The sequence below is a fragment of the Ambystoma mexicanum genome, chromosome 2p (assembly GCF_040938575.1).
Source record: "Ambystoma mexicanum isolate Mex_15411 chromosome 2p, UKY_AmexF1_1, whole genome shotgun sequence".
NCBI lineage: Eukaryota > Metazoa > Chordata > Amphibia > Caudata > Ambystomatidae > Ambystoma > Ambystoma mexicanum.
In genome coordinates this window covers 1,071,356,885-1,071,372,143 of record NC_090923.1, presented here as the reverse complement: position 1 = coordinate 1,071,372,143, position 15,259 = coordinate 1,071,356,885, and the positions used below count along the sequence as shown (strand labels likewise).

General features: G+C 47.8%; 1 protein-coding gene across 6 annotated transcripts in view; it reads right to left on the bottom strand.

Moving 5' to 3' along the window:
* Positions 1-15,259, bottom strand: part of MUS81 (MUS81 structure-specific endonuclease subunit) — a 1,262,762-nt gene that overhangs the window by 1,052,172 nt on the left and 195,331 nt on the right. The window lies entirely within an intron of this gene.

The following is a 15,259-nucleotide window of genomic DNA, read 5'->3' as shown; positions in this document are numbered from 1 at the left end:
ATTCACTTTCTGTTGCTATTTGGAATGCGCAGTAAGTAAAAAATTAAAAAATAAATAAATAAAACATTCTTTACCTCCGACTTCTTCCTTTCTCATTTGCTTTCTCTTGACCTCATTACCCTTACCAAAACCTGGATCTCTCCCTCGGATTCTGCAACCGTTGCCGGTCTTCATGACCATGCCTACACTTTCAACCATTCTTCCCGCCTTACTGGCAGGGGTGGTGGTGTAGGACTGTTCATCTCCCAAACTTCCCATCTCTCCTACTTCCCTATCTACCACTAATTCTCCCCCTTTCGAATACACTATCTCCACAATCACTGCCCCCTATGGCATACATATCTCTCTCCATCGGACACCTGGTCCAGTAGGTCAATTCTTCAACCACCTCTCAAACTAATGAGTCTCGCTCCCAATCACCACCTCATTGTCATTGGTTACTTCAACCTCCCCTCTCTCTCTGCGGCTCTATCCACTGACTTTAACTCTATTCTCCTTAACCACTCACTCTCTTCTAGCCACTGCACCTTATTCCTATGATCACTCGATGGTCTTTACCTCAATCTCCACTCCTGATTCGTCTCCCTCTAATACCACTATTACTAAGTGGCGGTTTCCCTCTTCCAAACTCCCAGACTACCTCTCTGAACTACACCACTCTCTCTCCTCCTATGCTGAACTCACCTTTCCATCCACTGAAAAAGCCTTCACTAACTTGAACACTGCTCCGCATGCTCCTGTCCCCTCTGGCCACCCTCTTTTCACATTTACTTCAAAATCCTCCCCTCCATGGCCCTGGATTATCTACACCCAGAAAACAACAATCTGGAAAAAGCTTGCCACTTGGCAAAGGTCTCCAACTCCATCTTGCTGCTCTTCAAAATTACTCCTTGGCTCTGCCAAATATAACTCCTCTCCCTCTCATTTAGCCTCAGTCCTCCCAACCCAGGTGCCTCCATAAATCCCTCCACTCAGTTCTGTCACTTCCTAACTCATCCTCCACTCTTTCTGAAAATGATCCGGCTCTCTAATTTGCTTCTAATATTTCTACCTTCTATCCCCTGAACCTGCTCACTTTTCTCCACCACTCCTACCCTTACCTCCCACTACTAGGTCTTCCTTTGCGCCCACCAACCCCGATGAGATCCTTACTCCTCATGGCTAACCCTTTATGTCCCCCCCTCCCCCACTGACCCAATGTCCATGCACATTGTGAAGCACATAGCTCCCAGTGTTGCTCAACATCTTACTTCCCTTGTCACCTCCTCTCTTGATAATGCTACTCTACTTTTCCCTCATCCTGTAAGTCAGCTACTATGATCCCTCTCCTTAAGAAACCTGGTCTCGATCCGAACTGCCCTGCCAACTTTCACCCTGTCTCTCTTCTACCACACTATTCCAAAATCCTAGAACGAGTAGTATTTAATCAACTGAGTTTCTTGAACTCACAACCCCTGGCACCCTCTTCAATGTGACTTCCAACCTCTGTATTCTTTTCATCTCTTCAGCGTGTCATGACAACCGTTCATCTATTATTATTATTCCTGACCTTTCTGCTGCCTTCAAAACTGTCAACCATTATGACCTCTCTTTATTATCTCTCCTGGCATCTGAGAGAAGGCCCTTTCTTGGTCTGCTTCATACCTTGCCCTTAGACAGTTTCAGTTGTCCTCAAACAGCCGTACCTCCCCACCCACCCACCTTACTGTTGGAGTTCCCCAAGGGTCTGTACTTGGTCCACTTCTCTTCACTCTATACTTCAGCTTGTGGCGCACTAATCTCCTCTTACAGCTTCTCCCATCAACTCTTAGCTAATGACACTCTGATCTTCTTTTCCTTTCCCTCCTTATCCGACAAACTGTCAAAAATGTCCAACTGTCTCTCTGCCATCAAATATTGAATGGCATCTCACTCAATCATACTCCACTAAGACTGAAGTTCTCTACTTCCCAGAAAAACAGACTCCCTCTTCCTCTACCACTCTTCTCTTCAGACCACCTTCCTTACTCAGCTTCTACCCGGAACCTTGGTTTCATCTTCGACCCATCTCACAAATTCTGGCTGTTCATCTCCAAATCTGTTGCTGCAGACAGACTCAACGTCAATATCAGAAAAATCTGTCATCCTCTTTCAATACTGCCAAAAAGCTAATTTCCTCCGTAGTTCTTGCCTTCCCTAACTTTCTCGCTTGACCACCATCTCCTCTGCCTGTCACCAGATTGGCTGGCTCTCTAGGAAACAAAGAGCCAAGAATAAACTTCTCTCATTCTCTTCAGAACTAACCATAGACATGCCCCACCCTACCCATCTGCTCATCTCACTCGTTACTCCACCCCCTTGCTCGTTACAATCATCCTCTGCTCACCTCCTTGCCACTACTCAAGCCCCCCTCCGCTACCTGTCATTTCTGCTCTTTTCCTTTGTCCTGCTACCCTATTCTGGAATGCTCTTCCTCTCCATACATAGCCAATTCTACCCCTATTTAAATCCAACTTCAAAGCCCCCTGCTTCCTATTCTCCCTACCCTCACAGACAACCCTACAGCACTTTTCCGTCACCTATCGATCCTTAATTTAGCACTTTGTCCAACAGCCCATTCCTATGTTATTTTGTCCTGTCCTTGGCCCTGGTTTGTTTGTTGACCTTCCCTTGCACCATCTGGTCTTCAAGTCACATTCTCTCACCCCATTGTCAAGGACCCATTTCCTTCACTCTGATCAATGTTAAATTGTGTAAGTGTTTTTCTGCCAAAAACACATTGCTTTCCTGTGATTTCTAGAAATAAACATGTTTGCATGAATAAAAGAAAAACCTTTTAAAACTTTGCAAATTACAGATCATGTATTCATCTTCTCACCTTACATTATGATCGATTTATTACACAGACAAATCATCTACCCCGTTTTTGTATGCTAGAGTAGCACTTCCTTTTCTCTGGATGAAGCTGCATAAACGGTGAAACATGTGTCAAGGATTCATAAGAATGTATAAATATATGAGGAATTATACAGCTACATAACCAGATCCATACAGTTTATATAACTGAGCACTCAAAACAATGTAGAACCACAAAGGTGCACGAGGATGTATAATCATTTACAAACAATATTGATTTTTTTAAAACACCATCTTATTAACCACGTACAGTGTGAATAATGCATTCCAAGTGGAAACCAAGCACAGCTGAAAACCTCCTTTCTATTTTCTCTACATCCGATGGTCTTTCCTTAACACTCATGACTGGATTTCTGAGTGCAGAGGCCAGTTAATAGTCCTAACCAAATCGTGGTTCAGAGATAATGTAATCACAATTTTTAACAAACTGCTCAGTTTTAACTTATAAGAAATAAAAAAGGACTGCAGGAAGGAGTGGGGAGCAATTCTGATCACAGAGCAAAGCATGCCGTCTGCACAAGACTGCAGGTCTGCCCAAGTGTTTGGTTGTTTGCTGCAAGTTCGACACCAACAGGCCTTTCACAACTGCATACAAATCAATGTGTCCCCACTCGACTTTCCGTCTCGTCATATAGACTGCTTCAGTAACTCAAACTGTGGTCTGGCCACTCTGTAATCGAACGACAGCTCCAGAAAATGTACGAAGTACTCACCTTCAAATGAACTGTGACCAAGGCCCCTTTCTAACCGTGGGGATCAACGGTAGGCTAGTAAAAAGGGTTGCATGCCTCTCCGAGCTAGTAGACTGTGGGTCCAAAAGTAGTACACTAGGGATCCCCAGACCACACATACTGGGTCACCGCACAAAGGCATGCAGCAGTTACAGGGGCACTCACATCCAAAATCCTCCTATCCAGACCAGAGACCACCACATGGGTAGTGGGAGGCCCAAACTCTTCCCATAAGTCTGAAACTGTCAGAAAGCCACTCCAGCTTCTTAGCCAGACCTAAATACCCAGCATAGAAAATTAAGCCTTGCCCTTTAACGGTACTATGCTGCAACATTTCAAAATTACTGTCAAGTGAAGAAATACTGGTTGTCTTCCATACCAATACCAAACTAATCCTTTCTCTTTGTGAATCATACTCAGGAAGCCCATGGAAGCCCATGGAAGCCCCAAGCATAGAACGGTGCGTTTGAACACTAAGAAAGTGACTCGTGTGGACGAAGAAGAAAACCACTATTCTTCGGTCTCGCTATTGTTGCAGAGATTACAAAGTTACACATCCCCGGCAGCAAGAGCACAACAAATAGCTTCCCAATGCTTAGCAGAGGATTTTGCAATTCCAATTTCACATAGTGATAGTACAGAGGGGCTCCGATTAATGCAAGCAATGACGGCAGGGGTTTAAGGAAGAGAAAAAGAAACCACATATTGATGGCCTTTCCAAAATCCAATATGGCAGCAGGCCTTCATGTAAACTCAGGTCAGCCCTCTTCCAAACCACATAACCACCAACACATTGAGCAATCAAAGAGCAGTCCATCCCTCAGTACACTGGTGCCCCCTACATCCATAATCACCACCCCAATGGGGAGGAGAGGCTGCCATAAAAAGCTGTCATTTCAGGCTGGCAATGTGAGGAGTTGGAGGAAGAAGCTTGGTGCAGAGTGGCAGGAGTGTGGGGTCCTGAGAAGAGGTCTGGAGGTAGATTCTTGAGGTAGTTGAAGGAACGAGGAGTGCCATCTGAGGGAGAGAGTTGGAGGGAGTATCTGAAGGAAACTGGCAGAAGATTTGGCATTCCCTCACTCATATCCGAAGCTCTTCTACAACTTGCCCTACCATACATGTATCTTGTGCTTGACGTAAACAAACATATGTAAAAGTGAGAGAAATGCCAAACCAAAACTTCTGACTACCCATCGCAACCATGCTCTTCTCCACGCCTGAAAGGCTTTATTCCAACATCGGTCCCCAATAGCCTCAACAACCTTAACCTCATCCCTCACAGAGTGTGAGAATCCCTGCATACATGAAACAAACAGTAACTGCCACTCCTTTGAAGATACCCTCAGGTGATCCCGATTATCCCATTTAAAGCACAATTTATTTCACAACCGGCAATCAGATTTCACACCCAGGAAAACTACGGAAACCAGTTACAATATGTTATCTTGCCTTTATATAGCGCCCCCTGCCATAGGTTATGGTATCGAAGCGCTTTACGTGTCAGGGCGGCAAAGGAGGAGTAGGACAGGCATGCAGTAGTGGTAGGGAGGAGTACAGTCGGGTAGATAGTTGGATGACGCCAGAGGATAAGATTCTATGGAAGGCATGAGAAGGAAAAAGTGGAGGGCGTACGAGTATAATTGTAACACATTTATCACTGCATTTCACTGAATCCGTTTTCACCTAATGTGAAATCTTTGGGAAACAAATTCTTAGAATTTGTTTCAGTAAGTGGGCAAATTTTAAAATATAGATGGGGTGGGGTAAGGGTATAGTATAAGGTGGGGGAAGTGGTGGGTGTGGGGGTCTCCCCCGCATAATACATAAAAAATTGGGAAAAAAACAATACAAAGATTTCACCTTTAGGTGAGCACATTTTGGTGAAAATCACATACATCTAATTAATCTAGGGACTCAACGTATTCTCTGGGGCGCAGCGTCCAAAGGAGTGATAGCTGGAGAGAGGCTTTTGCTGCACCACAGGGTATGTCAGGAATGTTCTCACTGCATGGAGCGCCTTGACATTTTGAAGTCATGCACAAGAAAACAAACAGCAAAGCCCATCTACTTACTTCCATAGGCCCAGACATCATTTGGGAGGGGATGTGTGCCAGCAATCTAAATTTGTCAAGTTGCCAATATCTCCCTGAAAAGTGTGCAAAACAACGCCTTTTTCCCCTAATATATGTCATGGTTACTACAAGAATTTGATTTATACGTGGCCAAAACTCTAAAGCTTGTGCTTCTGGGGAAAGTGCTCAAGGACTCAAAGCATGTCTTTGGTTCAGCAGTGACAGACATTTGAGCCTTCCAGTGTGTCATGGTGAGCCTGGGAATGTTAAAGCTATGCCCCAGAAAACAGAAACGGCAAAGCATATCTACTTACTTCCCTAGGACAAAAACCTAATTTGGGGGGCGGGGGGGTTGTATGGCAGAATCCTATTTTTGCCAAGTTTGCAAAAGCTCACTGAAAAGTGAGCAAATTAACATGAAACCTTTTGTTGTTTTCCTCATTTATGTCATGCTTACCAGAAGGAATTTTTTTATACTTGGCCAAGGCCTAGGCTTGTGCTCCTGCTCCTGGGCAAAGTGCTTAAGGACACAGACTGCCTTTGGATCAGAAGTAGTCAGGCTTGTGAGGCTTCCAGAGTGCCATGGCGAGGCAATGCATGTTGAAACCATGCCCAAGAAAACACAGCAGGCACATCCCTTCTGCGTTTTGAACAACCAGTTTCTATAGATGGGAACACTGGAAGGATATGGGCACGTTTAACGGAGGGTGGGATTTCAACCACAGCTTCCCTGGGAGTAGAAGCCCAGATTTAGGCTTCCTGGAGGTTCCTGAATCCTGCTATGACCTTTATGGGAATGTTTATAGTGGTGTGTGAGAGGCAGGAATCCCCTTAGGCTCAGACTGGGTGCTTATGGGAGTTAATTTGTATAATCCAGTCTTTGACTAGCCTTCTAACCTAGGCAGCAGCTACTGTGTCATGTTAATAGACGGCAACATGCAAACATTAGGTGAAAACATGGGTTTAGGGTCTAGTTAACATATTAGATTTCCAGGTCTACCTTGTTCCTGGTTTCTTTTTGGGTGGTGCTACCTGCAGCCTTATGGATGATTCTAGGCGCTTGACCATTAAACATTTAAAGCAAAGCATTACAATGAAACCACAACATAACAGAACATGACCTACCCACCTAGTACAAAAGGAAAACATCATTCACCCCTCCTCCCGAAAAGAGTTAATGAGTAATGAGTACATTCAAATACAAGTAAAAAAACTGCAACAAAGAAATAATGACGCAACCGGATTTGAAGTCAGCTACTGCTGATCTTGGGGTTAACTGCTTTTAAGATATAAATGGCTGCTGTTTTGTAGGCCAAGGACCCGAGTGTCAAAGGCAAGACGACTCCACCCCTTATGCCCTTTTCTCATTATGCTCTTGGGCAATTGCTGTTTCTTTTCATTAAGAGGCGCCATCCCCCCTTATTAAAACACCTTAAATCTTCAGGCTAGAGGAAGGAACCTTTGGGGTCCTTTATGGGCAGAGTGTGATGACTCATTCTTTGAAACAACTGGTGGTTGCTATAAAAGTAGTTTCTTTTTCCCCCCCCATTTGATGTGTGTTCTATACATTTCAAACATGCCGTCTTGGCTTTGAAGCCCTGCAGTGTTTCTCAAAGCCCAGGAAAGAAAATAAATCAATAAGGCTGAATCAAACCAAGATAATTTAGAGCACTACAAGACTGTGCTGTGACAAACATACAAGGTTGTCAAAGTATTCACCTTGGATGAAGCACATCAAACAGTTATTTTTCTTGGCCCATACATAGCCTAGGATAATGTGGTCTGGGGCATCCTACGAAAAATAATAAAAAGAACAATGGGTGTTGTGGCAGGTCGGAAGAAGGAGTCGGATCCTTGGAAGATATGATTCAATTTCTTTATGAAAATTTTAAGTACAAAGTAACTTTCTCTATCACTAAAGAGAGTAACCTACCCATCTAAAAGGTGATTGCTGTCACGAAGTCCAACTCACCCCCCCAAAAAATATGTCCCCCGTCCAAACTACCCTCTCTGTCCCAGCCACTAATGATGCCTAACTTAAATAGACTGTTAGGTCCAGGGTACCCCACAGAGCTGTGCACAGAGCGGGCAGGTGTCTTTCACGCTGTGGGTGGTAATTTCGGAGGCATTTATGACTTTTTACACTGTTGGTCAGACCTTAAAATACCTTCATTCAGAGACGGGAGAGTTTCCCAAGCCACAATAGTGGAGGGGCTGCCGAGTGTTGAGTGACTGAGTTCAGCCAGAGTTCTAAACGGCCTTCCATTTAGTTTGTCATGCAGGAAGGTCTAGTTTTTGTGGCTCCAGTAATGCCCAGGCCTGTAGAGAATCCAAGAACTCAATCTATGAAGCAGGGACAGGTTACAAGATTAGGTGTCTGCGAGAGACTGAGTAGGATTTAAGGTGCAAACTCATTTTAGGAGAGCGTTTGTTAACGGACTCATCAGCTGTCCTGGGTTGTTTTTTAAAGACTGTCTTAAATCTAGTAAATACAAGTTTTTGTAAGGAGCGAGAAGGAAATCTCAGCAAACCTCTTAAGAGTGTCATTCATGAACTTGGCATGGTATCAACAGTAAGACAGACAACTGACCACAGTTCAAAGGGTGTTTATTGAACTTTCACAATGGTGTGATAAACGCCCATCTACACACAAATCTACAGATGGGAGCAAGCTATGACCACCAAATAATAATAATGCAGTCCTAGTGGACTCTTATCCAAATAAAAGGGCCTATACTAAAAAAAACCTATCACCAATCCTTACAGCTAATTTACTAATAATGTGGGATAATGTTCATGAGAAAGAAAGTGTTTACAAAATAAAATGTCACGAGGGCGCTGTTGTGCGCCAGCAAAGATGGCCGCCTGAAGTGAAAGCTCCGTAACTTCAGAGATCCTGATTTCAAAATCCTGCATTGTGAGGCTAGTGCCAGCACAAAGGAAAGCAGATACGCAAACGGCACCTGACAAGGCACCATTGGGTGAAATTTGTGTGTGGTTCTTTCCCTCTGCAGTACATGGCGAACTGAGGCGAGGTAAACTGCGAGGGGCTTGTCCCGTGAGGTGCGCACCAAAACCTCCTGCACTGAGAGCGACAGAACAGCCCATAGTATGCAGCTGTTACCGGGAGCTGGTGGTGACACACATTCGTAAGCACCGAGCATGGTGTCGAGTTCATTATCAGGGCATCTCCTCAATGAGACGCGGTGGTCGACGTCGAGATCTCTAAGGTCTCCAGTTGTTTCTTTCGCTCGATTCCTGAGGTGGCCAATGGGGCTCATCAGTGTCGGAATCTTCTTGGTCTCCTTCGTAGGGTGCATCCCGCATCAGAGTGTCCCTTGGCATGTAATGTTCGACTAGGGGTATGATCCCTGGCATTTTCTTGAAGTGAGAGCTGTTTCTTGTCATCGTGTGCGTTGTTCCCTCAGCCGTGATGAGAGAGCCTTTCCTCTGTGTGATGGTGAGGGGCTCTTCATTGAACGATGCCATGTTTTTGCAATGTTGTGGCTGTCGCGCAACGACGATGTCCCCCGGCTCCAAACTATTCTCCTCGGCCCTCCTTCTCTTATCTGCCATGGTTTTCATGTTCATTTTCTGGGCCGCGTCTTGTTGTCTCATTTCAGTGTCTCCTTTGTACCGTTCTTCCTCCAGTTCTATGTGCGGTAGTCTAGTTCGCACATTTCTGCCAAACATGACTTCTGACGGTGACTTGCCAGTGGTACTGTGTGGGGTATTGCGGTAGTCTCTCATTAACTTGCACAGTAATTTTTCCAGTGGCTCTCCAGTCAGGCGAGCTATCTGCGTGGTGCGTTTAATACTTCCCATGAACCGTTCAACTGTGCCATTCGCTTGAGGCCACAACGGTGTTACTTTTCTGTGGTGGAAACCCATGTATTCTGCGAAGGTTTTGAAATCTTGTCCGGTGAATGGGGGTCCATTATCTGATTTCACTACTTTTGGAATTCCGTATGTGGCAAACATTCTGTCCAGTGCGGGGATAGTGTGATATGCTGCTGTTGACGGTACAATTTGTGTATCTGGGAATCTCGAGTACTCATCGATGGCCACTAAGACATATTCACCCCCTTTCAGAGGACCATAATGATCGATGGCAATTTCTTCCCAGGTTCCGTTTGGCAATTCAGTCATTTTGAGGGGTTCAGGTCTAGTTTGAGGGTTAAGAACCACACACGTGGGACAGTTTTTTAGCAATTCTTCCACTTGTGTGTCCATTTGGGGAAACCATACCCTTTGTCGTAACATCCTTTTTGTGGACATTATTCCCCGGTGTCCTTCATGTGCAAGCTCAAGGACCCTTTTTCTTAATGAGCGAGGAATCACTAGTTTTGTCCCTTTCAGTAAGAGTCCTTCTGTTTCCGCAAGTTCATCCTTTACTGTGAGCAGACAGGTGATGTCTTGCTTGGTTTCTTCTTCTGCACCTTCTTTGAGTTGCTTTGCCTGTTTCCAGTGCCCTGTCTCAAGACATCTCATAATGACCTGTATTGCAGGGTCCGAGTTGGTTTCTCTGGCTATTTGTTCCATGTCCAAGCCTTGTGGTGTACTTTCTTGGACCACATACATGATGTATTGATCTGCAATGGATGGATCGGAGTGGCAGTCTTGACTGGGATGGCGCGAAAGGAAGTCTGCAGGATTTTGTTCCTTTCCGGGTCGATGAATGATGTTGAATTGATAGTCTTGTAGCCTTAAGGCCCATCGAGCTATTCTGGGAGGCATCTTGGCCTGAGCATTTCCATAGATGAATAATAGTGCCTGGTGGTCGGTGACTATGGTGAAAGGCTTCCCATATAGGAAAAGATGAAAATGTTCGCATGCCCACACGACCGCCAAACCTTCCCTCTCCGCTTGTGAATATGCTTGTTCAGTTTTTGAGAGGCTGCGACTGGCATATGATACTATGTGTATGGCCTGGCCATCTTTGTGATCTAGTTGAGTTAGAATGGCTCCTAGGCCAACTGGACTAGCATCCACTATTAATTCTGTGTTTCTGTGGGTCAAAGTATGCCATGTTTTTGGCATCAGCGATGCGATCCTTGATGATTTGGAACGCCTGTTGGCATTCATCCGTCCATCGGAAATCGGCGTTAAGTTTGGTGAGGGCTCTCAAGGGTGCACTGACGGATGCGAAGTCCTTAATGTATCTCGTGCAATAGCTTGCCAGACCAAGAAACGATCGCAGATCGGTGACGGAGGTCGGTGGTGTTGTGTTTGTGAGTGCTCTGACCTTCTCAGGATCCGGAGTCATTCCATTTTTGGAGAAGATGTGGCTGAAGAATCGCAGGGTTGGCTTTCTAAATTCACATTTGTCCTTGTTCAAGGTGAGGTGTGCTTCCTCCAGTGCCATGCACACACGCATAAGGGTGTCATCGTGCTGTTCTTGATTTTGTCCAAACACTAGGATGTCGTCACTATAGTTTAAGCAATTTGGCACATGTTTTATTACGTTATGAATTTCCGACTGAAATATTTCGGCCGCTGAAGAAACTCCAAAACTGAGCCGCTTGTATCTGTAGAGGCCCAGGTGAGTGGCAAAAGTGGTGATGTACCTGGACTTTTTGTGAAGTTCTAGTTGATGGTACCCCTTATTGAGGTCCAGTTTTGAAAACACTGTGGCTCCATTGAGTAGATGCACCATGTCCGTTATCGTAGGGGACTGGTGACGTTCTCTCAAGATTGCTTCATTTGGTCTTCGCATGTCTACGCAAATGCGAATGTCAGCGGAGTCTTTTTTCGGGACTGGCACAATGGGGGATACCCACGGAGTGGGGCCTTCAGCAGGTTCAATTATGTCTGCTTCTAAGAGTTTCATTAATTCGGTTTCCACTTGTTTTTGTATATTGATGGGAATGCCGCGGTAATGCTGCGCTACCGGAGGAATGTTGTTGTCTATATGTAGTTCAATTTGTCTGTCCTTCAATTTTCCGAGTCCTCTGAACAGTGCAGGGAAAATTTTGTCAATGTTGGCGGTGGGATCCAGGTGTTTGTGCATCATGAGTCTATATATAACATGGATTAGGCCCATGTCGACCGCAGATTTGTAGCTGAGAATGCATCCACTGTCAGTGGCAGCTTCAAGAACATGCATGGGTATTTCCTTCACGTGATCTTTGTATCGACATGACGCCGTGAAAAAGCCTTTGCATGGTAGTGGCGTCTTGGAGCCATATGGAAAAATGAGTGCTCTCGCGGGTTGCAAACGTGGGGCATTTGGCATGTTGTTGTACACTTCCTCACTCACCACGTTTACTGTGGCTCCAGTGTCCACCAGAAATTCGGCAGCCACTTGGTTGACATTTATGATGAGAGTAGGGCTATTTTCTTTTGCTGTGGGGTTTCCAAGGGCATATAGGTAACCTTTTGTCCGTGTTTCTCCTCTATGTGGATTTGATTCCTTCTTGGGTTTGTCCTCTGAGGAGGTGCTAGAGATGCTGTCAGAATGTGATTGTTCTACCAAACACCTGACATATCTCCGGGGACGTCTTTTCCGTCCGGAGGATGAAGATTTGTTGTCACGCCATTCATGTGTGGTCTTTGTTTGTCTTCTATCGGATGTTTCTTCTCGTTGTCGGCGGCGTGTTGTGTCATTATGGTAGTGTGACTCACGACTGGGACTCATACGCCTCACTTCTCTTTCTGGAGTGGAGCGTCTATGTCTTCCACTTCCTCGCACTTTGCTGCGATAGATGAAACACACAGCCTTGTAGTGATTTTCTCCCCCGCAGGCAGAACAAATTTGACCCATGGCGGGACAGGTGCCTTCATGAGGATACTCATGTCCACAACGATAGCAAAATGGATCTGTGTTCCCTCTGGTGGTGCTTTCAAGTTTGTGTAGATTTTCATCCCACCTTCGTCGCCAGTGTCGAGATGTGTAAAACGTTACACCCTGAAATAAGGCACAGACGCGGAGCCTTCGTTCAACACATCCTTTATTTCCTCACACGGTCTCCGAAGTGCTTACCCCACGTCATATCCCGTCCCTCCTCTTCCTGTTGCCCCGTGTTCCTTCACACGAGACTAGGGAGTCATGTGACGACATCACACATGGCGTGGAGGAGCCCGACTGATAACATCCTCAAACGGGGAGCATTGGAACCGCGAGGGGCAAGCTGGCCCCCCTGCTTGTGGAGCAGGCGAATACACGCCAACCATCCGGACACCGGCCTCCTTGCGGGAGGCCAGCACAGCGGGGTTTGTGGGACGCAGCGACTGAGTGGCAGCGGGCACCAGACACTTGCTGAGGCTCCCAGAGCGAATATCCCGCTCCTCAGTGACCGCCCTCGATAACCCCAACATCCGAATCCGGTGCCAGCTGGGATTGCCTGTGCGCCGGGATGGCGGGTGATCGACCTGCAAAGCAGTTCTGCACCAGCCGGGAGTGAGAGGAGACACCCTGCATCGAAGTAGCACCGCTGAAGGTACGTGCCTGCCCCCACAGTCGGTTGGTCCCCCTGCACGCCTGAAATTGCAGCGACCTGAGACAGGAGGGTCCCAGCACAACAGCGCGGGGTCTGCCAGGAGCAGCGACCCCCCCTGAATCATCCCCAGTGATTGAGCCCGCTCCGGCCCCCCCCCCCCCCCCCATGGACTGAATGACCCGTCCTCCCAACCACCTCCGCTACACTGGGGCACCTGCCAGCGGCCTGACCCAATTCTGCAGCATCAGACTGTGCTGGCCATCCCGCCTGAGGCACGCTTCCCGTGGGGGCCTATCACGCTCCCGGGCAGAGGCACAACAGCTGCAAGCTAACAGCTCCCATCCACCCGCAATGCAGGGAAAGTAAAGCCACTGGGCCCCCACAAGACACTGCAACCACTTACTGGGGAGGAGCCAGCTGCGCCCCGGATCCGTCAACCTGATCAGTCTGCATGGCCCAGGTCGCAGTCCACACGGACTTGTCAAAGATCACGCAGGGGCAGCAGTTTCCACACTGCGGCAGAAGGGCAAGCAACTCGGACCCACAACAGCCGGATCCTAACGCATGGTCATATGCAGCCTATACAACCACGCTCTGCCAGGTAGCAATCTAGCCATACCGTGGGGGTAATCATATCAGAGTCAGACAGGGACTGGTGCCCAGGCTCCGACAGCCCGTCCCCCGCCCACCCTTGATTCCACCTTTGTCCACCAAACACACCGCAAGAGCCCGAACATACGACTGCAACAAGTCACTGTCACCCCCCTGGTCCACGCGGAGTATGGCGCTCACTCAACAGGGTCATGCCAAGAGGGTCCAGGGGCAATAAGAAAGGTCCCGTGACGACTTCACAAGTACGAACGGCACGGAAACCGCCCAAGTCTCCTCCCAAGCCAATACCAAGAGGTCCCGCACGCACGTAGAACCAAACAAACATGGACCCATATATGAGTGAGCTTCAAGCTGGGTTTGCAGTGGTCAACACAAGACTGGACGATGCACCATAGCATCTATTAGATCTGATATACAGAAAGTGAACGCCAGAGTGTCAGAGGTGGAGGAGAGAGTGAGCACCCTGGAGGACACATCGGCCACCCATGGCAAAGCAATTGAAGAAATCCAAAAGTCCCTCAAATCTATGCACGATAAATGCGAGGACCTTCAATCTAGATCCCGGCGCAATAATATCAGGGTGGTCAGGGTGGCGGAAAAAGCCATGAACCTACCTATGGAGCATTAGCTGGAGGAAGTCCTCCGTTCACTGATGCTCAGTTCTCGCAACACTTTTTGGTAGAACGACGGGCTCCCGCGCCCTACGAAGGAGAGCCCCTCGGCGGGGGCCCCCCCTTAGTGACGACTGCCTCACAAGGCACGGTGGCGCGAGGAGTCGGGGGGTGGGGTGAGGGGGGGGTGTGCGCCAGGCATCACTCCACCCTGGTGAGGGAGTGGAGGGGCGGGGCGGGTGACGTCATCACCCGTGTGCCCATTTGGGGCTTAAATACACCCGGTCTGAAGACGCAGGGTCTCTCTCTGCCGGCTTCCCTCCTACGTTGCAACTCGCAGACGAAATCGCTCCTTACTTCGGTGTTGCAGTTGTTGGAAGTGTCGAGGAGGTTTCCAGGACGTTCCGGTACGGTGTCCAGTCCAGAGGTTTCCTGTGTCGGAGGTTTTCGTTCCAGCTCGAAGGTCGAACGGCGTCGCAGGGGAAAGATAGAAGGTACGGGCCGAGGGAGTTTGGGGGGATTTTGTTGTTGGTGGGGTGGGTAGGTGGGGTGCACGGTCGGTCCGGGTTTGGTGGGGGCCAAGGGTGTCCAGGCACCACCGAGTCTTTCGCCCAGGGTGGTGGCGGGGGGCTCGGGATGTGCGGTTCGCTGTCGGGGGAAGTATGGGCGGGCTCACATGTACTGGGGTGGTGGGGTGGCAGGGGCGATCGTCCGCCAGGCAGAGCTGGGTTCGGGCGTGCATTACTTTAAGCCCACAGGGGTCGGGATGGAGCAAAAGGGAGCTGATGAGTCGGGTGGGGGTTTTTTGATGGCCCCCAGGAACGGCAATTTGAAGGGGGGAAGCGGAAGCAGCCTCGGTGCCTTGTGCGCAGGGGGGGGCAGGGCATGCAGGGCTGGTG